This window comes from Lithobates pipiens, unplaced genomic scaffold, assembly GCF_037356315.1.
Source record: "Lithobates pipiens isolate NorthernLeopardFrog02 unplaced genomic scaffold, aLitPip1_a1.2 Scaffold_19, whole genome shotgun sequence".
Taxonomy (NCBI): domain Eukaryota; kingdom Metazoa; phylum Chordata; class Amphibia; order Anura; family Ranidae; genus Lithobates; species Lithobates pipiens.
Window position 1 is genome coordinate 582,744,490 of NW_027507764.1, and position 26,349 is coordinate 582,770,838.

The window sequence follows — 26,349 nt, forward strand, 5'->3', positions numbered from 1 at the left end:
CTCACCTGCAGACCCTGTGTTCACAGGTAAATAACCGGCATTCATATGTAAATAGTGGCGGCATTCATAAGTAAATAACCATGGCCGGCGGTATTGATATGTAAAGGCGGCATTCATATGTTGATCATGTCCCCCTGCGGTGAGCAGCTGATGTGCTGTAACCTGAGCAGTAATAATGTACAGTAATCTCTAGCAACCAATTAACAAGCAGAAATCATTTGCTGTAACCTCTAGCAACTAATCAGTGAGCCGTAATGTGTGCTGTAACCTCTAGCAACCAGTCAGTAAGCAATAATGATATGCTGTAACGGCTGGGAACCAATCGCAATTGCTGCCTGATCTGATACAATAAACTGATTTTAAGTCTAGCTGCTATTTATTGTATGTCTCAGAACAGATGGACAGTGAAATTGCATGGAGGGGGGGGGGGGGGGCAAGAAAAATTTTGCCCAGGGTCCAATCAATATTAAAGACGGCCCTGCAGATCATGTCTGGTGGGAGGCGCCAACAGGGTGCTGTGCATAGCTTCCTTAAATATATAAAAAAATTAAAATCACAGCACCCCTGCCCCAGTACTTTCTTTTTAAGAGTCCTAAGCCCTGATGATGGCAGTGATCGAACGAATGAAAGGAGCGGGCCTGGTATAGCCAGACTGCCGAGGAAAGAGCTAGAGACCCCATAGGCAGAGGCACGATGGGACTTGCAGTTCTGCAACAACTGGTGAGCCGCCAGTTTGACACCCCTGGGCTAGATGATGTTGGATGTCCTCCAGCCAGGAAAGGAGGCAGGGCTCTATGTGATTTGCAGCAGCTTCGAATGCACATTGTGAGATGCTCACAGTGTGCAGTGAAATCAGGGTAAGCTGTTTCATTACTAGAGAGGAGGTGGTACAACTGTGCAAGACAGATGGGAAGGCCGGAGGTCAGCTGTTAAATATCAACAGAGAGTCTTGTTTTATCTGTTCAGTCCATCAGACCAGGAGCCGTCTGTGGAGTTCTTTTCGCTTCTCTAGGTTGGACGCTCACAGTGACAAAGATCAAATTTTTTTTACAATTAAAGGAGAGCTGTTATGATGGGAAAAGAAGAAGGAAAAGGGCCATCTTATTGTATTGGGCACTGCCCAAGGGCCTCAAGTATATGGGGGCCCCATGATAATCTTGCATTATATCATATTTGCTAACTGTCCCGGATTTGCTGGGACAGTCACGGTTTTTTACTAAGCTGTCCTGGCTTGGCTGTGTCCCAGGCTGCGAGCCTGTACTGTGCCATCATATTTTTTTTATAATGAAAGGAGAGCCGTTAATGATGAGAAAAGAAGAAGGAACAGGGCCATCTTATTGCATGGGCACTGCCCAAGGGCCCCAAAGTATATGGGGGCCCCAGGATAATCTTGTGTTACATCATATTTGCCAACTGTCCCGGATTTGCTGGGACAGTCACAGTTTTTACTAAGCTGTCCTGGCTTGGCCGTGTCCCAGTCAGTGAACCTGTACTGTGCCATCCTGATCCCAGTATTGTGCCCTCCAGAACTGTGATCTGACAGTTCCGGGAGTAGGATCACCCGAGGCGGGAGCGGGATACAATTAGTGGATCCGCCTGGACCCACGGATCATTAGTGAGAAAGGCAGAACTGCGGTCTGCCTATGTAAACAAGGCAGACCGCCGTTCTGTGAGAGAGGAATGTGCAGATCTTGTGTTCCTGCTAAGCAGGAACACAGATCTTTACATTCCCCCAGTCAAAGCACCTCAGTTAGTAATCACTCCCAGGGAACACATTTAACCCTTTGATCACCCCTGATGTTAACCCCTTCCCTGCCATTGTCATTAGTACAGTAACGGTGCATATTTTAACTTTTTTTATTTTATTGGGTGTGTTTTATAGCAGAAAGTAAAAAATATATTTTTCAAAATTGTCTGTCTTTTTTTTGTATATACATATCTCACAAAAGTGAGTACACCCCTCACATTTTTGTAAATCTTTTCTTCTATCTTTTCATGTGACAACACTGAAGAAATGACACTTGTCTACAATCTAAAGTAGTGAGTGTACAGCTTGTATAACAGTGTAAATTTCCTGTCCCCTCAAAATAACTCAACACACAGCCATTAATGTCTAAACCGCTGGCAACAAAAGTGAGTACACCCCTGATTGAAAATGTCCAAATTGGGCCCAATTAGCCATTTCCCCTCCTCGGTGTCATGTGACTCGTTAGTGTTACAAGGTCTCAGGTGTGAATGGGGAGCAGGTGTGTTAAATTTGGTGTTGTCACTCTCACTCTCTCATACTGGTCACTGGAAGTTCAACATGGCAAAGAACTCTCTGAGGATCTGAAAAATTGAATTGTTGCTCTACATAAAGATGGCCTAGGCTATAAGAAGATTGCCAAGACCCTGAAACTGAGCTGCAGCACGTTGGCCGAGACCATACAGCAGTTTCACAGGACAGGTTCCCCTCAGGTGCTGGCAGGGGCGGGTGGAGGTAAAGAGGTGCAGGCACTAGAAAAGTTTAGATGGGTGACAGTCAGGAAGAATAGAGGTGAAAGTGTCAGGGAGGCCCATCCTGGGCTGGAAAATCCCAATAACTATGCCCCGTTGATTAACATTGGTGAAACCAGTCAGGGACCAGCACTGCTGGAGCTGAGGGACTCCCCTAGCTGCCAGGGGAACAACTCCTCCAGTGAGAGTGGGGGGGGGGGCAAAGGAAAGAGATTCTGGTGGTAGGGGACTCAATTCTTAGCCCTTGTACACACGGTCGGATATTCCGACTGTGTGTGTGAGTATCCGACGGACCAAGTTTTCCAACTTGTTGATAAAATTTTCCGACAAAATGCTCCAAACAGACATACTCCGATCATGTGTAGAGAATTCCTATCGGACAAAGTGCCACGCATGCTCAGATCAAATTCCTACATCAAAGCTATTGGCTACTAGCCTGAATGTAGTCCTGTCGTAACAAAATAACGTCATCACGTTCTGAACAATCGGATTTTCCGACAACTTTGTCCAACCGTGTGTATGCAACAGTTTCGGACAAAATCCGTCGGACAAAATCCGACGGATTTGGTTGTCAGAATGTCCGACCGTGTGTACAAGGGCTAAGAAGGACAGAGAGGGCAATCTGTGAGTTTGGCACATCACGGATCTGGTGGACAGATTACTGGGGGGGCTGGGAAAGATCCGGCTGTCATGGTGTATGTTGGGGTGTCCTAAAGAATGATTTTAGGGACTTAGGAGCTAAATTGAGGAAAAGAACCTCCAAGGTGGTGTTCTCAAAAATACTACCGGTACCTCGAGCCACACCAGAAAGGCAGAGGGAGATTAGGGAAGTAAACAAGTGGCCAAGGAGCTGGTGCAGTAAGGAGGGGTTTGGGTTCCTGGAGGACTGGACTGACTTCTCAGTCGGTCACCAGTTCTATAGAAGGGACAGACTGCACTTAAATGAGGAGGATGCAAATCTGCTGGGAGTGAAGATGGCCGAAAAGTTAGAGGGGCTTTTAAACTAAGCAATAGGGGGGAGAGTCTAGAGGTAAAGTTAGTCAGCACAGAATATATTCCAGAGGGTAGTATTGGTGGCATTAGTGGTAGGTTGACTAAAGCACATAAACCCGAGGTAAGTATAGTCCTATTTACAAACACGGAAAACACCCAATAAGAAGACAGTATGCCACCGGTCTAAACTACGTAGCATGTTCACCGATGCCAGGAGCCTGGTGGACAAGATGGGAGAACTAGAGATACCGTTGTAGGAGGAGGATTTAGATTTTGTGAGAATTTCAGAGACTTGGTGTAACAGCTCTCATGATTGGCTGGCAATCATTCAAGGTTATACCCTTTATGGCAAGGATAGAGAGGGCAAAAAACGGGGAGGGGTTTGCCTGTATTTCAAGAATAATGTACATGTGAATGTGAGAGATGACATCACTAGGGGAGCTAGGGAGGGGGTGGAATCCTTATGGGTAGAGCTCCAAAGGGATAGCTAAGAGGAAAATAATACTGGGAGTATGTCATAGGCATTTTCACAATTCACAATTTGAATTAGCGGCAAGGAAGGGAAGTGTCATCATAATGGGGGATTTTAATTATCCAGACATAGACTGGGCGGAGTGAACCGCACATTCATCTAAGGCTCACCAGTTCCTAAATGTCTTGCAGGACAATTTTATGGGTCAGATGGTAGACGCACCAACTAGAAATAAAGTGTTACTGGATCTACTGATTACCAACAATACAGACCTGATCAGGGATGTGGAAATACGGGGCAATTTAGGAAGCAGCAATCACAGGTCAATTAGCTTCAGTATAAATCACACAAATAGGAAACATAAGGGGAATACAAAGACACTGAATTTCAAAAGAGCCAACTTCCCTAAACTATGAACCTTAGTAGAAGATATTAAATGGGATAAAATCTTAGGACAAAGAACATGGAGAGATGGGTTTGCTTTAAGAGCACATTAAATAAGGGCATTAACCAGTGCATCTCATTGGGAATTAAACTTAAAACAATGAACAAAAGTCCAGGGTTGCTTAACTCCAATGTATAAATTCAAATAAAAGCAAAGGAGAAGGCCTTAAAAAAAAAACAAGGCTGAGGGATCATCATCAGCATTCAAACTTTACAAAGAATGCAACAAGAAACGTAAGGGTGCAATTAGGGCAGCTAAGATAGAACACCAAAGACACATAGTGGAGGAGAGCAAAAAAAAAAAAAAAAAAGAAATTCTTTAAGTATATAAATAGAAAAATAGGGAGGACAGACCATATTGGTCCCATAAAGAATGAGGAAGGGAATCTGGTTACAAAGGATGGTGAGATGGCGAAGGTATTGAACTTATTCTTCTCCCCAGTTTTCACAAGGGAATGGGGGGGCTTCAGTAACCAAAACTGCAGTGTTTTTCCTCATGACAGGAAGCACCCTCATGCCTAACAGAGGACAGAATTAGGAATAGACTTGAAAAACTTAACACAAATAAGTCACCGGGACCAGATGGCTTACACCCAAAGGCCCTTAGGGAACTCAGTCAAGTAATTACCAGACCATTGTTCCTAATTTTTACTGACAGTCTACGACTTGAATGGTGCCAGCTGATTGGTCAAAAGTCAATGTAGCACCAATATTTAAAAAAGGGCCAAAATACATCCCTGGGGATTACAGAACAGTTAGCCTAACAACAATAGTATGTAAACTCTCGGAGGGGATGATAAGGGACTATATACAAGATTTTAGTAATGAAAACAGTATCATTAGCAGTAATCAGCATGGATTCATGAAGAATTGTTCTTGCCAAACCAATCTATTAGTTGCTATCTAGATAAAGGAATGCGTAGACGTGGTGTATCTGGATTTTGCATAAGCATTTGACACAGTTCCCCATAAACGTTTACTGTACAAAGTAAGATCCGTTGGCATAGACCGTAGGGTGAGTACATGGATTGAAAACTGGCTACAAGGGCGAGTTCAGAGTACTCGGAATGAGGTGGGTAGAGGGGTCCCCCAGGGTTCTGTACTGGGACCAATCCTATTTAATTTGTTCATAAACGACCTGGAGAATGGGAATGGGGTAAACAGTTCAATCTCTGTATTTTCGGACAATACTAAACTAAGCAGGGCAATAACTTCTCTGCAGGATGTGGAAACCTTGCAAAAAGATCTGAACAAATGAATGGGGAGGGCAACTACATGGAAAATTAGGTTTAATGTGGAAAAATTTAAAATAATGCATTTGGGTGGCAAAAATCTGAATGCAATCTATACACTGGGGGGAGAACCTCTGGGGGAATCTAGGATGGAAAAGGACCTGGGGGTCCTAGTAGATGATAGACTCAGCAATGGCATGCAGTGAAAAACTGCTGCAAGCAAAGCAAACAGAATATTGGCATTAAAAGGAGATTAACTCCAGAGATAAGGCGATATATCTCCCGCTCTACAAGACTCTGGTCCGGCCGCACCTGGAGTATGCTGTCCAGTTCTGGACACCAGTCCTCAGGAAGGATGTACTGGAAATGGAGCGACTAAAAAGAAGGCCAACAAAACGAATAAAGGGTCTGGAGGATATTAGTTATGAGGAAAGGTTGCAAGCTCTGAACTTATTCTCTCTGAAGAAGAGACGCTTGAGAGGGGATATGATTTCAATTTACAAATACCGAACTGGTGACCCCACAATAAGGATAACATTTTTCTGTGGAAGGAAGTTTAACAAGACTCATGGCCACTCATTAAAATTTGAAGAAAAGAGGTTTAACCTTAAACTGCGTAGAGGGTTCTTTACTGTAAGAGTGGCAAGGATGTGGAATTCTCTTCCACAGGCGGTGGTCTCAGCGGGGGGGGGCATCGATAGTTTCAAAAAACTATTAGATAAGCACCTGATCACAACACACAGGGATATACAATGTAATACTGATATATAATCACACACATAGGTTGGGCTTGATGGACTCTTTTTTCAACCTCACCTACTATGTAACTAAGAACAGACAGTGCACCGTCCCCATAGGCTTTGCTGCTTAACCGCAGACAGGAAACGGGAAGAACAGGCCTCGCTATGGTCGACCAAAGAAGTTGAGGTCACGTGCTCAGCGTCATATCCAGAGGTTGTCTTTGGGAAATAGATTACCTGGGCCAATCACAGCACCCTGTTCCATGTGATCAGCTGTAGCCAAAATTACAGGATTACAAATCACTAGTATTCACAGCTATGGTAAAAATGAACTACTGAATGAATGAATGAATAATTTGTATAGCGCTCAAAGCGAACTGAATCGCATCAAGGCGCTGCTGAAAGTTTAAAAAAAAAAAGTAAAGAAATAAAAAAACAATGTCACACTTTGAATGACAATCATGCGATCATGCAGCACTGCACCCATACAAAATTGTTATCATATTTGTCACACAGAGAGAGTTTTCTTTTGGTGGTATTTAACAGCTTCAGCCCTGGAAGATTTTACCCCCTTCCTGACCAGAGCACTTTTAAAAATTCGGCACTGCGTCGCTTTAACTGACAATTGTGCGGTCGTGCGATGCTGTACCCAAATGAAATTTGTGCCTTTTTTCCCCACAAACAGAGCTTTCTTTTGGTGGTATTTGATCGCCTCTGCGGTTTTTATTTTTTGCGCTATAAACAAAAAAATAGCGTCAATTATGAAAAAAACAAAACAATATTTTTTAATTTTTACTATAAAAAATATCCCCAAAAGTTTTTTTTAACCGCTTAAGCCCCGGAAGATTTTACCCCCTTCTTGACCAGAGCACTTTTTGCGATTCGGGACTGCGTCGCCTTAACTGACAATTGCGCGGCCGTTCGGTGTGGCTCCCAAACAAAATTGACGTTCTTTTTTTTTCCCACAAATAGTTTTCTTTTGGTGGTATTTGTTCACCTCTGCGGTTTTTATATTTTTGCGCTATAAACAAAATAAGAGCGACAATTTTGGGAAAAAAAAGCAGTATTTTTTACTTTTTGCTATAATAAATATCCCCAAAATTATATTAAAAAAAAACATTTTTTTTCCTCACTTTAGGCCGATACGTATTCTTCTACATATTTTTGGTAAAAAAAAAAAAAAAAACGCAATAAGCGTATATTGATTGGTTTGCGCAAAAGTTATAGCGTCTACAAAATAGGGGATCATTTTTATGGCATTTTTATTATATATATATATTTTACTAGTGGCGGCGATCTGCGATTTTTATCAGAACTGCGACATTATGGCGGACACATCGGACAATTTTGACACATTTTTGGGAGCATTGTCATTTATACAGCGATTAGTGTTATAAAAAATGCACTGATTACTGTAAAAATTCACTGGCAGGGAAGGGGTTAACACTAGGGGGTGATCAAGGGGCTCGCATCGGCTCCAAGGGCGAGCAGCGGGCATGTGCGCGCACCTCCACCTGCGGGCGACCGCCCATAATGTAACATAACGTTGTTTCGCCCAGACGTGCCATTCTGCCGCAGTAAAACTGCAGCCGCTGGTCAGCAAGTGGTTAAAAAACAAATTTTAGGTCAATGTATATTCTTCTACATATTTTTGGAAGAAACGATATGGCTCTTCTCCTCTGACAGCACAGGAAATCGTAAGGTTACACACACAAATCCCCGCGCTGGCGCTCCTGCGTGGCCGTCGGCGATCGTGCCCACTGGCCACGTGCATCGGGTCCGCCGCTGTGCAGCGGCCATGCGTGCATGCCCTCTGGTGGGCGAAAATGGGTACCCGTACAGGATTTCACCCAGGAGAGCACTTGTGCCGCAGTAAATCTGCGTGACACGGTTGGCAAGTGGTTAACAACCACTGAGCTTTTTATTTTTTGCTAAACAAATGAAAAAAGACCAGAAATTTTGAAAAATAATTTTTTTTTCTTAGTTTCTGTTAGAAAATTTGGCAAACAGAAAATCTTTCTCCCTTACTGATGTGTGCTGGTGAGGTGGCACTGATGGGCACTGGTAGGTGGCACAGGTGTGCACTAAAAGGCAGCACTGATGGGTACTGATAGACGGCACTGATGGGTAAGATCAATGGACACTTATAGACAGCCCTGACGAGGCACTAATTGTCAGCACTGATGGGCGCTGATTGGCAGAACTGATGGGCACTGACTGAATGCAATGATGGGCACTGATTGGTACTGATTTGCAGCACTGATGGGCGCTGATTGGCAGCACTTATGGGCACTGACTGAATGCAGTGATTGGTACTAATTTGCATCACTGATGGGCACTGTTTGGCAGCACTGACATAGTTGCCAACTGTCCCGAATTTCCCAGGACATTCCCGGGATTAGGACATTTGTCCTGAATTCATTTTGTCCCTGGAAATGTCCCGGGAAATTCGGTTTGTCCCGAGAAATTGAATTTCCAGTTTTTTTGCCGCCGGCCGCTAGAGGTCTGCGGCTGGCGGAGACAATGTCTCCGCCGGCCGCCATTTTTAAGAAGACCAGAAGTTGGTCTTCAATAGAGTACCTGTGGCGCCACCCACCCCCGCTGCCAGTGTGTGTGTGTAAAGTGCAGTGGCGGCATGTCGGGGGCCAGTCTGTCACTGTGGATGTCAGGGTGGGGGCCAGACAGATGTCGGGGGCCAGTCTGTCACTGTGTGGATGTCAGGGCCAGTGGTATGATAATGTCGGGGGCCAGTCTGTGAATGTGGGGGCAAGTGGTATGTCGGGGGCCAGTCTGTGGATGTCGGGGGCCAGTGGTATGTCGGGGGCCAGTCTGTGGATGTGGGGGCCAGTCTGTGGATGTCGGGGCCAGTGGTATGTCGGGGGCCAGTCTGTGGATGTCAGGGGCCAGTCTGTGGATGTCGGGAGCCAGTCTGTGGATGTCGGGGGCCAGTCTGTGGATGTCGGGGGCCAGTGGTATGTTGGGGGCCAGTCTGTGGATGTCGGGGCCAGTCTGTAGATGTGGGGGCCAGTCTATGGAGTATGTGGGGGCAGGTCTGTGCAGGATGGGGGGGCAGTCTGTGGATGTGGGGGGGGCGGTCTGTGGATGTCAGAGGGGCACCAGATGTAAGGAGGGGCTCCGCTGATGGACACAGATGTGAGGAAGGTACCTCTGATGGGGCACCTGATGTAAGGACAGACTCCACTTGGAACACCTGATGGCATCTGGTGGCAGGCAACGTGGCTAGTGACGCACGCATGGCTACCACTGATTCTGCATTATGGTGAGTTGAATGATTTTATTTCACATTACAATGTAATAATAGAAATAATGCGCTTCAATCATCCTGACACCATAATAATCATGGCGCCGGGATGATTGAAGCGCCAACACCAGGTATTTGAAATATCTTTATCTGCTGATTGTCAAACTCTGGAAAGCACATATTGCTATTGTGGTGTAGAATCGGGGGGCTGCTGTCCCTCCTTTCCCTCTCCCCCCCTCCTTTCCCTCTCCATCCCGCATTCATCTCAGACTCTAACCACACCCCTTTGAGCCACACCCCATGTAAGCCACGCCCACTATTTTACGTAAACCAGGCCCATATTTTGCCGCGGCGCGTGACGCATATTTACCTTTTCCTATGCCACACCTATAAACATATGCCCCGCCCCTAATTATACCACGACCCCGCCTACTGCCAAAAAAGTGTCCCGAATTTATTTTTTACAATGTTGGCAACTATGCACTGATGGGCACTACTGGTGGGCACTAATTGGCATCACTAGTGGGTACTTTTGGGGATGCACTGATCATCAGCACACTGATGATCAGTGTCCTTATGATCAGTGCAGATGTCCTCTTTCACACTGGCCGGTTACCATTTCTCTCCTCTCCTCACGCTGTCAGTGTGAGAAAAGGATTGATTGTTGGATTGTTTCCATCGTGATCAGCTGTAATTGGACTGTAAAGAGTTGCTGTGATTGGCCCTTTACCCCGATCTGCAATCACAGAGCACACCACAGCGGGCGCACGGGGGGGGGGGGGGCGCGGTTCTGTGAGGATGTCATATGATGTCCTCCCAGAACTGGACAACCATGTTGTAGCTGTCAATTAGTTATCTCCACTCAGGACCACCAACCCAACATAATACATTTGTATTGGCTAGAAGGAGGGGGGGTGGGGTGGCAAGAGAAAAACTGGTATGAGATGGGTAAGAAAGAGGAATGTATCTCAGTCCCAATGGCCTCCTGCCTCCACGGGACGCATATAAGGAGACAAAGCATTACAAAGACTACAATTCCCCTTCAAGAGATTTAATGGAGACCTCACACGTGATTGGAGGTATGCACAATAAATGGACCCACTTAAAGTGATAAATTGAGTGCCATCCGTACAGGGCTGGTGCAAGGATTTTTGACACCCTAAGCGAAACCTCATTTTGCCCCCCCCCCTTGACTCGACCCTCTTTTCCCTGCCCATGTATACCCCACCTTATTAATGAAGCACCCATCAAATGCAGCCTCACCAGACCCCATTAAATGCAGCTTACCAGTGTCCATCATTGCAGCCTACCAGCGCCCATCAATGCAGCCTACCAGTGCCCATCAATGCAGCCTACCAGTGCCCATCAATGCAGCCTCACCAGCGCCCATCAATGCAGCCTCACCAGCGCCCATCAATGCAGCCTCACCAGAGCCCTTCAATGCAGCCTCACCAGCGCCCATCAATGCAGCCTCACCAGAGCCCATCAAAGCCGCCTCACCAGAGCCCATCAAAACCACCTCACCAGCGCCCATCAATGCGGCCTCACCAGAGCACATCAATGCAGCCTCACCAGAGCCCATCAATGCAGCCTCACCAGAGCCCATCAATGCCACCTCACCAGCGCCCATCAATGCAGCCTCACCAGCGCCCATCAATGCAGCCTCACCAGCGCCCATTAATGCAGCCTCACCAGAGCTTATCAATGCAGCCTCACCAGAGCCCATCAATGCAGCCTCACCAGAGCCCATCAATGCAGCCTTACCAGTGCCCATCAATGAATGTTTGCTTGCTTCCATTCATTCTGGAATTGGGACACAGTCCTCCAACAGCGTTGCGCCTCTGACACTACGCCCGAACGGAGCAACGGCTGCCTGCTGATGCTGAGACTTAGTTGCTTGCTGCAGAGAGTAGGAACACCAGTGGCCAAGCGCCCTAGCCAGCAGTGTGCCCTAGGTGGCTGCCTAGTTTGCCTAGTGGTAGCACCAGCCCTGCATCAGGAACTCAATGCACTGGACTCTATAAAGATGAAGTAGCAAATACAGCATGATCACCTCCCATAGGGAACCCCATTATCCTTACTTGTTCTTTAGTAGAGGAGGGACCCCTGGAGACTCTGAACAGTCAGTACTTCCTCTGTATCTCCGTTACTTGGTTTGAACAAACACCTGACTGTGCTGAGTGGAGCTCTTCGCTGTGGATTGGTTGTTAGAAATCCTCCCTGTAGATCTATGCTAATGATTAAACCATAAGTCCATGAAGACACAGGGGTTGATTTACCAAAGACAAATAGTCTGTGCTCTTTGCAAAATGCAATTGTATTTTGCAAGAGCAGTCGCTCCAGAGCTTAGTAAATGAGCAGAAGCACTGCTGACCTCCAACATCCAATCAGCCCTACCCCCATAGGAGCCGCTGGTGAATAGGGATCCCCCACCCTGCACAGCCAGGCACACATTGAGCCAAGAAACAGCTATTTTGTTTATTTTTGTTTATTGGGGTATTGCATAGGAATAGGGGTATTATGGGAAGGAACACAACTATATATAGTCCATATATACTCACAAAACTTGCTTGCAGAACACTCAGCAGGGTCGGACTGGGAATATGATCCAGCCCTGGAAAAAAATTCATACCAGTCCTATAGCATTATTAGACCAGCCCAACAGCAAAAACTTCATTATGTTCCTGTTTATAAAAGGGAAAACCGTGCATATTAACCGATTGCCGACCAGCGCACGACGATATACGTCCGCACAGCTGCGCAAATGGGCGTACCTGTGCGTCCCCCTTTAAGACGCGGCATTGTGGGCGTTCTTCCTAGTGACATGACAGAGATCACTGCTCCCTGTCATCGGGAGCAGTGATTGCTGTCAAGTGAGTTTTAGCCCCTCCCCCCACAGTTAGAATCACTCCCTAGGACACACTTAACCCCTTGATCGCCCCCTAGTGGTTAGCCCCTTCACTGCCAGTGTCATTTACACAGAAATCAGTGCATTTTTATAGCATTGATCGCTGTATAAATGACAATGGTCCCAAAATAGTTTCAAAAGTGTCTGACGTGTCCGCTGCAATGTCACAGTCACAATAAAAAAATCACAGATCGGCGCCATTACTATTGAAAAAAAAAATTATAATAAAAATGCCATAAATCTATCCCCTTTTTTGCTATAACGTTTGCGCAAACCAATCAATATACACTTATTGCGATTTTTTTAAATCAAAAATATGTAGAAGAATACATATCGGCCTAAACTGAGAAAGAAATTCGGTTTTGAAGCACATACTGAGAGGTTTATGGCTAGTGCTCTGTTCAGGAATGGGGGTAAAATCTTCCGGGGGTAAGGTGGTTAAGGACTAGAAGAATTTGCCCCCTTAATGACCAGGCCATTTTTTTGCAATACGGCACTGCATAATTTTAATGGACAATTGCGCGGCCGTGCGACATTGTACCCAAACAAAATGTATGTCCCCACAAATAGAGCTTTCTTTTGGTGGTGTTTGATCAACTCTGCGGTTTTTATTTATTGCGCTATAAACAAAAAAAAGACAGACAACTTTGGAAAAAAAACTATATTTTGCACTTTTTGCTATAATAAAGATCCAAAAAAATGTAGCACCCTGGGGTTTAGGCAGAGTTGTTCCTCACAAATTTACTGGCCAGGATTTTTTATCCTGGTTGATTGTTATGCCGCATACACACGATCGCACATCCCGACAACAAAATCCCATGTTTTTTTTTTCCGACGGATGTTGACTCAAACTTGTCTTGCCTACACGCGGTCACACAAATCTTGTCGGAACTTCCGAACGTCAAGAACGCGGTGACGTACAACACGTACGACGGCATTAGAAACGGGAAGTTCAATAGCCAGTGCTCCACCCTTTGGGCACCTTCTGCTAATCTCGTGTTAGCAGAAGTTTGGTGAGAGACAATTCGCACTTTTCAGCCTCGTGCTTTTCCAATGTTTACTGCTCTTCAGTGTGTGCTTGTGGGTTCGTATCTGGTTTTCAGTGCTTGCCCCCCCCAAAGCGCACGCGAGGTCCGTATAAAATATATGGAGTACTTTGCGGGAAAGGGGGCCATTGATATGCCAGAAAATGTTTAATAAACATTTTAAGAATACTTTTTAATTAAACTGAAATAATATTTCCTTTGATTCACTGCTTGTGTTTCTTTTAGCTGTCTCCTAGGTTCTCCAATGGGCTTCTTTTTTTGGCCATTTTCTTCAATGGTGCAAACATAATTTATTTGATACATGAGGTGACAATCTCTTCTTTAGCGAACTATTATTATGTTGCGGGTCTGCTACACACACACCAAAATCCATACCAGACCCCCAGCCGTGCCGGTCAGGAAAGGGGGTGGGGAAGAGCGAGCGCCCCTCCTGAACCGTACCAGGCCGCATGCCCTCAACATGGGGGGGGTGGGTGCTTTGGGAAAGGGGGGCGCCCTGTGGCCCCCCCACCCCAAAGCATCTTGTCCCCATGTTGATGAGGACAAGGCCCTCTTCCCGACAACCCTGGCTATTGGTTGTCCGGGTCTGCGGGCAGGGGGCTTATTGGAAACTGGTAGCCCCTTTGATAAAGGGGCTCCCAGATCCCGGCCTGCCACCCTATGTGAATAAGTATGGGGTACATCATACCCCTACCCATTCACCTGAGGGGAAAAAAGTGTCAATAAAAAAAAAACAGACTAGACCGGTTTTGAAAGTAATTTATTAGGCAGCTCCGGCCTCTTCTCCCGGTGTCCGGTTCTTCTCCTGTTCTCCGGCCTCTTCTCCCGGTGTCCGGTTCTTCTCCTGCTCTCCGGCCTCTTCTCCAGGTCTCCGGTTCTTCTGCCGCTCTCCGGTTCTTCTCCCGTGCTCCTCCACTATCTTCTGCTCTTTTGCCACTCTTTTGCTAGCGGTGGCCCAGTCTTCTCCATTGTCTTGATCCCTCTTCTCTTCTTCTGATGTTGACACAACGTTCTCTCCCGCTGTAATGCCGCGTGCGACGTGTGCAACGACTTATCTAGACACGGGGCGTGGTCACCGGGTGAAGTCAAAATTTGAGTACGATATTTCAGAGACAACAGACAATTGTATAGTACAGAATGTGCATGGGGGGAAAAACGCACTTTCAGACAATTAGAAATTAAATGAATCACAGATAAACAAGCAGCAACTCTAATGGGTGGTATCACAAAAACAACATAAAAACATAGCACAAATACCTAGTCATAAACCTCTCAGTATGTGCTTAAATTTGTCCACTGTTACTGTTATGCCGCCTACACACGATCGAATTGTCTGGCGGAATTGGTCCGGCAAACAATCCGCCGGATTTTATAACGAACGGACTTGGCCACACACGGACGCTCCGAAAGTCTGGCGATTCCTAACGCGATGACGTACAGCACATACGGCGGGACTAGAAAAAGGAAGTTCAATACCCAGTAGCCATTAGCTTCCTTCTCGTACTTGCTTCAGAGCATGCGTCATTCTTAGTCCGCCGGACTAGCACACTGACGAACGGATCGTCCGCTGAAAGCCAAGTCCGGCGGACAAATTTTGAGTCAAAACTACTTTCTAAGTCCGCCGGACTTTACGATGAAAAAGTCCGCTGGAGCCCACACATGATCGAATTGTCCGGCGTACTGTGGTCCGGCGGACCTAGTCCGCCGGACAATTCGATCGTGTGTACGCGGCATCAGGATTACTCTTCTCCTGTGATCGGTCAAACTCCAGATGTATTGAAAAGCAGACAATTTATTTCAGTTGTGTCGACACAAAAGGGTGATCCTCACATGCCAAAGAATGGAGCGTAAATCGCACAGAGGGATGTACATGTACTCCTAATACCTACAATAATACAGCTATATTGCTTCTATAGGCTGAGGAAACGCTGATACATCATGGTACATACTTTATTTGCTAATCAGTGTTCTCGCACAATCTGTTGCCATACATGGCATAGCATAATCACTCTATTGCCGCGTACACACGAGCGAATTGTCCGGCGTTCTTAGTCCGCCGAAACGCATTTCAGCGGACAATTGGATCGTGTGTGGGCTTCAGCGGACTTTTCCAGCGTAAAGTCCGGCGGAGTTAGAAAGTAGTTTTGCACTCCAATCTTTCTGCCGGACTTGGGTTTCAGCGGACAATACGTTCGTCAGTATGCTAGTCAGGCGGACTAAGAATGGCGAATGCTCAGAAGCAAGTATACGAAAAAGGAAGCTATTGGCTACTGGCTATTGAACTTCCTTTTTCTAGTCCCGTCGTACGTGCTGTACGTCATCGTGCTAGCAAACGCCGGACTTTCTGTGTGTCCGTGTGTGGCCAAGTCCGTTCGGTAGAAAGTCCGCCGGACTATCCGCCAGATTGTTTGCCAGACTAAGTACGCCGGACAATTCGCTCGTGTGTACGCGGCATAAGTTATACTGTAGGGTTAGTTAAAACAAAAGATACAGCAAGTTAATACAACATGTGCTCAGAAGCCATCTTAAATATCAGTATCAGGGTTTTTTAATAGTTACACAATAAACATTTAAAACTTTTCTAGCATTCCCTCCTCTTTGTGTGGCTATTTTATCTCAACACATTTCGATGGTAGTCCCTGTGTTATGCACTTTTGGACTGTATGTCATTAAGTTGAGCTTCAATGTCCTCTCAGGGCTCCTCAGAGGTAGGAAGGGTTTGATACATTGTTCTTGAGACTGCGGTTTCAATAAATTTTTGTGAAAGTCCTCGAATACAGGGAATGAAGCAGCATCCACAAGTCACAAGATGTATAAAACCACAGCAATTGGCATCAAACATGATGTGGTAAGTCCAGTCCACTTACCGAACCATCCTTCAAGCCAGTTTGTGAATCGATCGTTAATACCTGAGTTTTTCCGCAAATTCATTCGATAGAGCAGTCAGTCCTTCCAGGGCTCTGGTCACGGTCCCTCCAGGAGCTGTATTTTTAGGGATAAAGGTACAACACATGCTACCAAACATTTTGCATACCCCTTCTCTTTCAGCTAGGGCCATATCTAAGGCCATTCGGTTCTGCCAGGCCATTAGAGATGTGGGGGGCAGTTGCTCTGCTAGGCCTTTTACAGCATCCCTGGTATAATTTACAAATCATTGTTTGTTATAGTATATATAGTTAATCCAGTCAACATTTTTATTTATAGTCACCCACCAGAAAAGAGACTCAAATCTAGCTGTCACCTGATTCCTGGCCTTAAACTCATCCGGCACCCCGCGAGGAACCCCAATCTCATCTATGTATGTAGATCCGAGAATCAAATGACCCCTTGGGAGGGGTGTCCCTTCGATACCATTGGTGACTCTTAAGGCATGTACACACGATTGGACTTTCCAACTTTTTGGATGTAAACTTGTTGGCAGTAAGTCCGACCGTGTGTATGCTCCATCGGACAATTGTCTGACTTTCTGCCAACATATGTTGGCTAGCATGTTCCCAAATTTTCCGCCAACAAATGTTTGTTGTCGGATTTTCCGATCGTGTGTACACAGGTCCGTCGCACAAAAGTCCAAAGTACAAACATGCATGCTCGGAATCAAGAACGAGCCGGAAGCGATTGGTCTTGTAAAACTAGCAGTCGTAATGGAGATATCACATTGGTGACCGGGAAAATTATGAAATCTCTCAATGCAGCGCATTCTCTTCTTCTTTATACTGGTATAATAATGAAGCTGCTTTGCTGGTGATATTCTGAATAATATTAATTTTTTGTGTTTTTTTTCTAGTGATCTCCAGAATAATATTTTTTTTCGTTTTGTTTGTCAAGTTACCACAACACTATTAATATGTAGTATTTTCTAACCTCAAAGGTACAGCTATGTTGGTGTCCCTTGTTAATTTGACATTGTATTTTTGAAATGTACCTGCCTACACACAAACTATTCTTTTTGAAGTGTAGCTCTAACCCCCGAAGGAGCCGCTGGTTAGATTGGGCCTGCACTCTACCAAGAAACCCCACTAACTTGACTCAATCCCCTTGGCACAGCTGTGGTGTAATGTAATACAGTACAATATAAAACAATGCAAAGTACCTGTATTATACCCTCAGGATTCACTGGCTTCAGCTGGTGGGAAGAAACAGTACGCCACACAACTGGATATTTAACCAGAAATATCTTTACTGCACAATGTTTACACAGGTGATTACAGGAATTGTGCTGTCATCCCAATGTAGGACAACAGCACAATATATTTCAATATAACACAATACAAAATGTATGTATATGTATAACCTGGGAGCTCCCCCTGCTTTAAATGCTATACGTGAGGCCTCTCTTAAAGTACTTTTATTCAGGATCTTCTTTTCTTCGCTAGCTTAAGTAACTCCTTTGTATTTGTAATCCAAAGTTCATGGAGGATTAAGCTGAAATGCTCTCCTGGATGAAACCCCAATAACTTATTTACAAACACTTGAGGTGCCAAGGGAGATAGGCCCCAAGCCTGCTCAGTGTCAGTTGCTCTGCTGTGCCTCCGTGGAACTACAGGTTCCACTGAGGCCTGCATGTGAGTCTAACTGTGTGAAAAAGTTAACAAATGGTGGGCCACAACACGATTACCAACTGGATCAGAGTTCTGCGTGATCACTTTGGTCCGGTGGATGTAGGCTTGCCTTTCCGTCAGCTGGGCCAGACGCTCTTTATCGCTCCGCTGAATCAATCCGGTTCTCTGATTCTCCGCTGAGTGTCTTTGGACCTTCTCAATCTGGCTACTGTCTTTCAGGCTCCGTCAGGCCCCCTTACAAAACAAACAGGCTGGCGCTCTGCGATGGCTGTCGGCCGCTGTCTCCGAGAAACCTCCCCACAGATCCGCACAGGCAGGCAGCGTGGTCCCAAGAGACCTAAAATGGCCGCTCAGGTCCCTTTTATCCCCTACCCAGCATGCACTGCGTAAAAGAGTGTGCATGGGTAGGTCACACGGACTCCTGGGTAACAAGGTCAACCTTCAGATTTCAAACAAACAGTCACTTCCTCTACAAGTCTTTAGGTTGTTCTGAGGTGATAATAAACAGGTGCGTTACCCATATTTGGTCACTAGATGGCTCTGGTATGAAATCACAGTAATGTCCATAAACCTTACATTCAGCATACATAACCACATCAATAGGCAAGGATGTCAGCACTACAGAAGTAAAACACATAGCCAAGTATTTGTCAAAACAATTTTTTTTAATTCAATAGGAAGCACAAGCTCATATCAAAATAAAGAGGAAGGCAACGATGTAAAAACTGTTGGAATTGGTGAAGCCTTTGTACCGCAGGGCAGACATCAATTATTTGACAGTCAAAATTGGTAACCTGAGGAGTCCATTTAATAGAGAGCACAATAAGGTCCAGGACTCCGAGAGATCGGGAGCAGAAGCAGATGACATATATGTTCCCGAGGCTGTGGTCTTCCAACAGCCTATGTTTTTTGCCAGACCACATCGAACCCAGGCCATCACTCTCAACACTTCCTTCCATGCTGCTGGCAGTGGGTGGGGTGGCTGTGTTGTTGGTGGAGGTGGTGGAGGAGCATGGTCCAACTCGCACAGGCGCATTTGATGGGTGAGTTTGCCACTCGTCCCCTTGTTTAATGCCTGAAGAATTATTTCCTTGCATATAGTGCACTGGTCCTCCTCCATTTGTTTTAATTAATTCCCTGTCAGGCATCCAAATGCTTCCTGGCCATCAGGGGCTATGTTAATCGCAGCTGTAGCTTTGCAGCAATTCACCCGTGGGCATCATCCAGGTTTTTTGTTTTCCGGGCCCTTTTTGTTAGAGGGCGGAGGGGAGGAACCTGTGAGTCCGTCAGGCTGCTTGCCATGGCCTCCTCTTGGCTGAGGGTGAGACTTTCCTGTGTATGAAAATGGTACATAGTTTTAGGTTTTTGGTCATCAATCACACAATTTCGAGCCCATGACTGTTGCAAATTGAATGTTAACAAATAGAGAAGACTATCATTCTGAGCCCAGCATTTTTCATTCTTGTCCCAATCATTTTTGGTCACTACTGTCTATTGATATGTAAACCACTTTGTTAAATCAGAAATTTGTGATCAATAACATCTAGTTAACATCATTCAATTTTTGACAATAAATATGTACAACAATGCTATACCTGGGTCAAGCTGGGCTCCTTCACGTCCTCCTGCTGGGTGGAAGGCCCAGGTTGGACCTCAGGAGCCTCAACTGATGTGGAAGGAAGTGTTGAGAGAGATGACCTGGGTTCCCTCTGGTCGGACAAAAAACGCAGGCTGTGGTAGTACCACAGCCTGGGGACATATATGTCATCTGCTGCTGCTCCAGATCTCTGGGAATCCTGGACTTTCTTGCACTCCCTATTATATGTGCTCCTCAGGCTACCAATTTTCAACTTCAAATAGTTGACGTCTGCCGTGGGATACACAGGCTTCACCAATTACAACAGTTTCTCCATCGCTGCCTTCCTCTTTATCTTGTTTGAATAGTCCCTGCATTTTACTTGCCAGAGACATGGCAGCTCCCGGTATTTTTCGATAAAGTCAGACAGGAAATCTGGGGCTGTAAATTTATCAACCATTTTATCTGCAAGACACAACACAAGACAAACCCTAATGTCAGCCTAAACTCTCATAATCTTGTCCCAATATAGACCAATATAGTATTGGAAGGAACACACTGCTAACAAGAGCAAAAAGGGTGCTGCTCACCCCTATGAATCAGAAAAATAAAACGAATTCCCCCACCAACGGGATTTTTAGGCAGCAATAAACAGTAAGCGTAGCATACTATATAAAAAAGATTACTTTATTGTGTGGTAAAAACATGAGCTTCACCCAGGTATTTAAAATAAAAAGATATAAATAGAACCAAGCTTGTACATACAAAAATTGCAATGACAATTGGGCATACACTAAGCAGACCTAACTATAAATATACTGTATAAGATTAGTAACAGCAAAAATAAATTTATAGTTCTAACGCGTTTCAACCACTAGGGTCTTCTTCAGAGAAAGTCTGTTGATAGAGAGACAAGATACAACTTAATAAATCTATCGAATAGGATTAGTATTAAACATATTCTAGATTTGTCAGTGTAATTACCCAGTATGGTATTGCCGAGAGGTTCATACAAATTATAGTGCTTAATGGTGGAGTTTACCCAGGTTCATGCTTAGACGTCCTTCACAGGTTACAAAAGATATATGGTCCATACATCTCGCCACAGAATCCAGCAGTGGGGTGAGGGTCGGAAGCCCAGAGGCGCGGCTCACGAGCGGTCACACGACAAAACCCTATGCCCCACAAAGGTTGTAGGGAATAGGTGCAAGCGTAGGCAGCCTGCCTGTATGGTAAGTCACGCCTGTGATGAAAATCCCAACATAGTCGCAATTAGACATATATATTTATATATTTGTTTTTTATATTCTATATTATATATATATAGACCCACATATAGGGTATGGAGATATCTTATATATGATTTGTGTGCATATAAAGGGAATATCCCCAGATATCTGTATTCACATCCAAAAAAAAAAAAAAAAAAAAAAAAAAAGGGGGGGGGGGGAAGGGGGAGGGAAGCGGGGAAAAAGAAAAAGAAAAACAAAACTCAGAAGGCAAACACGTATTGAAAAGAAGGAACAAAAACAGCAAACGTGGTTGAAATCAAAAGGAAACAAACGTGAGATGACATGTGGTAGGAACAGTGTGTGTGATGACAACCCGATATTGGGTGACTGTAGTGAATGAGTGAGTGAATGATGTGCAGGTGAAGTGAATAATGAGGTGAAAGGTGTGGGTGTTGGTGTGATGAAAAAAAAAAAAAAAAAAAAAAAAAAATTAAAAAAATTTAGAGGGATAACATGTTAGGAAATCGGAGTGACAATGGGAAGAGTGCATAGGGGTGCTAGTGACGGATAGAGGTAAAAATGAAAATGCATGGAAATGCTAATGTTGAACTGGTGAAAGGTGACAGAAAAAAAAAAAAAAAAAAAAAAAAAAAAAAAAAACCATTCGGATGTGATAAACCATGTTTATACTGAGAGTGATAACAGTTACCTGGATAGCTGGGCTGAACAAAAGATTCCCAAAATGGAAAAGGAGAGACAGTAGCTGGGAAACTATCCCGGGAAGAGTGCCAGATACGGTCGATGACTCCTAGTCCATAGGGGCACCCCCATCTAAGAATAAATAGAATGATAAAGCGAGCTAGCTGTTAGAAAAGCTAGTTTTTCAGAAGTTTATTTAAGTAAAATGGGGGCATGTCAGCCAGGTTAGCAAATAGTCAAACTTACCAACCAGGGATTCAAAGGTACGAGAGTCCTTGTTTGTGTACAGGAGCTGATGTATGCTGCCAAGTGTACTGTGTTATATAGTGCCCCGGGATTGCATCACAGGCATGGCCGCCCACCCATTGGCTGGAACCGCCTATTCCTGCTTGGCCGCCTAAACAGGTCGACCTCGTGTGAACGCCCCGGCGTCCCGGAAGGTCGTAAAGCGACCCCGAAACGACGTCAACTTCCGACGCAAATGCACGACGTGATTGCGTCACGTCCGTCCATACGAAGGGTCAGACGAACGTGAGGCACGTCCGGAAGTGTTCAGGGACGCCACCGACAAGGAAATACGTGTCTCCAATGGCTGGGCGGGACCAGCCCGCACCAGTCATATAGGGAGACATCTGTGGAGAGAGCCCTGCATGTGCACAGACAGGGGTCCCTCCTACCCTTGTCGGGGAGTCGCGCAAAAGAGGCAAACAGCCCCCCACACACCACCTCCTCCACATAAAAGCGGAAGGACATTGGAAGCAATGTGCGGAGGGACCATAAAAGTGGGGGACAAGCATAAACCCGGGTCAGGTCAATGTGGGGATATGTCGCTACTGTCCAATACCTCCCCTGACCCCCAGAACGGGGATGGGGTGAAGGTGTGTGGGTAGAAGGGGGGGAGGAAAAAAAAAAAAAAAAAAAAAAAAAAAAGGGGGGGGGGAAAAAGGACAGGCGACCGATCCCAACACACCATTAGCTAAAAGAAGCCATTTGCTTAACCAAAGACAAGAATAAAATAACATCTTTTTCAGATTATTACATATACACATATAGCATGCATGTCCCGACGTGCAAACGCACGTCTTTATTCAAGGACAGACAGAGTAAATATATAGCTAAGAAAATATATACAAACAGCAAAAATGAAGTGATGACATGATTATACAATGAATCACAGAAAAATATGGTGTTCAGTTGCGAACACTATACCATGGTACCCTGTTTGGTTGTAATCATAATAATTAGAGATTATCAACAATTTATGAGAGGGGCATGGTCAGGGGGTGTTCCTAGACACTTATTAAAGAGTTAGAGAGGAGAAAAAGAGGGAACATAAAGGAGAACGAATTCCACAAATAGAGCATGAGAGGCAAACGGTTGTAAGGCCTTTTCTAGGATACAAATCTCCTTGTCTAGGAGTGCAATTTGCCTGGTATACTCTTTGGTGAGGATAACCATCATTTGCTGTGAGCAAGCATTCAAGTTTGCCTCCCATTCAGTTTTGCATTCACTACTATTTGAATCTACATTGGGAAAGATTTGGACCCGAAGGCCCAAAGGGTTAATTTTCTCCTTGTTGTATCTATCAAAAGATTGTATGTGCCAGAACAGTGCTGATTTTTTCTCAAGTAATTTCATCAATTTAAAAGTGAGAGTGGTAATCTCTGTGTCAGCTCGATCGTTCTTCTCAAACTCAGTTTCATACCCTAACATCAAAGTGTCCCATTCATGACCTTGAAACATATTCATATTTACTGTGGACATATTGTGTACATAAACGGAGTATATATATATACACCTCAATCGCATCAAAATACTACTAAGTCAAGCTCATGTTTAAACCCTTGAGTGTTCAATTGCGGGGGAGGGAAGATCAAGGAAAGAAAAAGGAGTATGAAAGAAGAGTGAATAAGAGAGAGAAAGAAATGGAGAAAAGAGAAGAAAGACGAGAGAAGGAAAAGGGTGTTTAACCACCTAGTTTAAATAGTATTGGAAGGAACACACTGCTAACAAGAGCAAAAAGGGTGCTGCTCACCCCTATGAATCAGAAAAATAAAACGAATTCCCCCACCAACGGGATTTTTAGGCAGCAATAAACAGTAAGCGTAGCATACTATATAAAAAAGATTACTTTATTGTGTGGTAAAAACATGAGCTTCACCCAGGTATTTAAAATAAAAAGATATAAATAGAACCAAGCTTGTACATACAAAAATTGCAATGACAATTGGGCATACACTAAGCAGACCTAACTATAAATATACTGTATAAGATTAGTAACAGCAAAAATAAATTTATAGTTCTAACGCGTTTCAACCACTAGGGTCTTCTTCAGAGAAAGTCTGTTGATAGAGAGACAAGATACAACTTAATAAATCTATCGAATAGGATTAGTATTAAACATATTCTAGATTTGTCAGTGTAATTACCCAGTATGGTATTGCCGAGAGGTTCATACAAATTATAGTGCTTAATGGTGGAGTTTACCCAGGTTCATGCTTAGACGTCCTTCACAGGTTACAAAAGATATATGGTCCATACATCTCGCCACAGAATCCAGCAGTGGGGTGAGGGTCGGAAGCCCAGAGGCGCGGCTCACGAGCGGTCACACGACAAAACCCTATGCCCCACAAAGGTTGTAGGGAATAGGTGCAAGCGTAGGCAGCCTGCCTGTATGGTAAGTCACGCCTGTGATGAAAATCCCAACATAGTCGCAATTAGACTTATATATTTATATATTTGTTTTTTATATTCTATATTATATATATATAGACCCACATATAGGGTATGGAGATATCTTATATATGATTTGTGTGCATATAAAGGGAATATCCCCAGATATCTGTATTCACATCCAAAAAAAAAAAAAAAAAAAAAAAAAAAAAAGGGGGGGGGGGAAGGGGGAGGGAAGCGGGGAAAAAGAAAAAGAAAAACAAAACTCAGAAGGCAAACACGTATTGAAAAGAAGGAACAAAAACAGCAAACGTGGTTGAAATCAAAAGGAAACAAACGTGAGATGACATGTGGTAGGAACAGTGTGTGTGATGACAACCCGATATTGGGTGACTGTAGTGAATGAGTGAGTGAATGATGTGCAGGTGAAGTGAATAATGAGGTGAAAGGTGTGGGTGTTGGTGTGATGAAAAAAAAAAAAAAAAAAAAAAAATTAAAAAAATTTAGAGGGATAACATGTTAGGAAATCGGAGTGACAATGGGAAGAGTGCATAGGGGTGCTAGTGACGGATAGAGGTAAAAATGAAAATGCATGGAAATGCTAATGTTGAACTGGTGAAAGGTGACAGAAAAAAAAAAAAAAAAAAAAACCATTCGGATGTGATAAACCATGTTTATACTGAGAGTGATAACAGTTACCTGGATAGCTGGGCTGAACAAAAGATTCCCAAAATGGAAAAGGAGAGACAGTAGCTGGGAAACTATCCCGGGAAGAGTGCCAGATACGGTCGATGACTCCTAGTCCATAGGGGCACCCCCATCTAAGAATAAATAGAATGATAAAGCGAGCTAGCTGTTAGAAAAGCTAGTTTTTCAGAAGTTTATTTAAGTAAAATGGGGGCATGTCAGCCAGGTTAGCAAATAGTCAAACTTACCAACCAGGGATTCAAAGGTACGAGAGTCCTTGTTTGTGTACAGGAGCTGATGTATGCTGCCAAGTGTACTGTGTTATATAGTGCCCCGGGATTGCATCACAGGCATGGCCGCCCACCCATTGGCTGGAACCGCCTATTCCTGCTTGGCCGCCTAAACAGGTCGACCTCGTGTGAACGCCCCGGCGTCCCGGAAGGTCGTAAAGCGACCCCGAAACGACGTCAACTTCCGACGCAAATGCACGACGTGATTGCGTCACGTCCGTCCATACGAAGGGTCAGACGAACGTGAGGCACGTCCGGAAGTGTTCAGGGACGCCACCGACAAGGAAATACGTGTCTCCAATGGCTGGGCGGGACCAGCCCGCACCAGTCATATAGGGAGACATCTGTGGAGAGAGCCCTGCATGTGCACAGACAGGGGTCCCTCCTACCCTTGTCGGGGAGTCGCGCAAAAGAGGCAAACAGCCCCCCACACACCACCTCCTCCACATAAAAGCGGAAGGACATTGGAAGCAATGTGCGGAGGGACCATAAAAGTGGGGGACAAGCATAAACCCGGGTCAGGTCAATGTGGGGATATGTCGCTACTGTCCAATACCTCCCCTGACCCCCAGAACGGGGATGGGGTGAAGGTGTGTGGGTAGAAGGGGGGGAGGAAAAAAAAAAAAAAAAAAAAAAAAAAAAAAAAGGGGGGGGGGGGGGGGAAGGACAGGCGACCGATCCCAACACACCATTAGCTAAAAGAAGCCATTTGCTTAACCAAAGACAAGAATAAAATAACATCTTTTTCAGATTATTACATATACACATATAGCATGCATGTCCCGACGTGCAAACGCACGTCTTTATTCAAGGACAGACAGAGTAAATATATAGCTAAGAAAATATATACAAACAGCAAAAATGAAGTGATGACATGATTATACAATGAATCACAGAAAAATATGGTGTTCAGTTGCGAACACTATACCATGGTACCCTGTTTGGTTGTAATCATAATAATTAGAGATTATCAACAATTTATGAGAGGGGCATGGTCAGGGGGTGTTCCTAGACACTTATTAAAGAGTTAGAGAGGAGAA

At 44.7% G+C, this 26,349-nt stretch overlaps 1 protein-coding gene and 2 long non-coding RNA genes across 3 annotated transcripts in view; all 3 read right to left on the reverse strand.

The window, feature by feature from the left end:
* LOC143997713 (cytochrome P450 2C3-like) overlaps positions 1-11,831 on the reverse strand; it is a 122,017-nt gene extending 110,186 nt beyond the window's left edge. The window contains exon 1 of the mRNA XM_077493494.1: positions 11,721-11,831. The gene's annotated coding sequence lies outside the window, so the exon portion shown is untranslated. The remainder of the gene's footprint in view (positions 1-11,720) is intronic.
* Positions 11,832-20,283: 8,452 nt separating this feature from the next.
* On the reverse strand, positions 20,284-21,995 carry LOC143998410 (uncharacterized). Its single transcript, XR_013277913.1, has 3 exons — positions 21,670-21,995; positions 20,713-20,971; positions 20,284-20,625 (listed from the first exon to the last, which is right to left on the reverse strand). It is a non-coding gene; the product is annotated as an uncharacterized LOC143998410 (long non-coding RNA).
* A 1,467-nt stretch (positions 21,996-23,462) lies between these two features.
* Positions 23,463-25,358, reverse strand: LOC143998411 (uncharacterized). Its single transcript, XR_013277914.1, has 3 exons — positions 25,032-25,358; positions 24,089-24,347; positions 23,463-24,001 (listed from the first exon to the last, which is right to left on the reverse strand). It is a non-coding gene; the product is annotated as an uncharacterized LOC143998411 (long non-coding RNA).
* Positions 25,359-26,349: the final 991 nt, after the last annotated feature.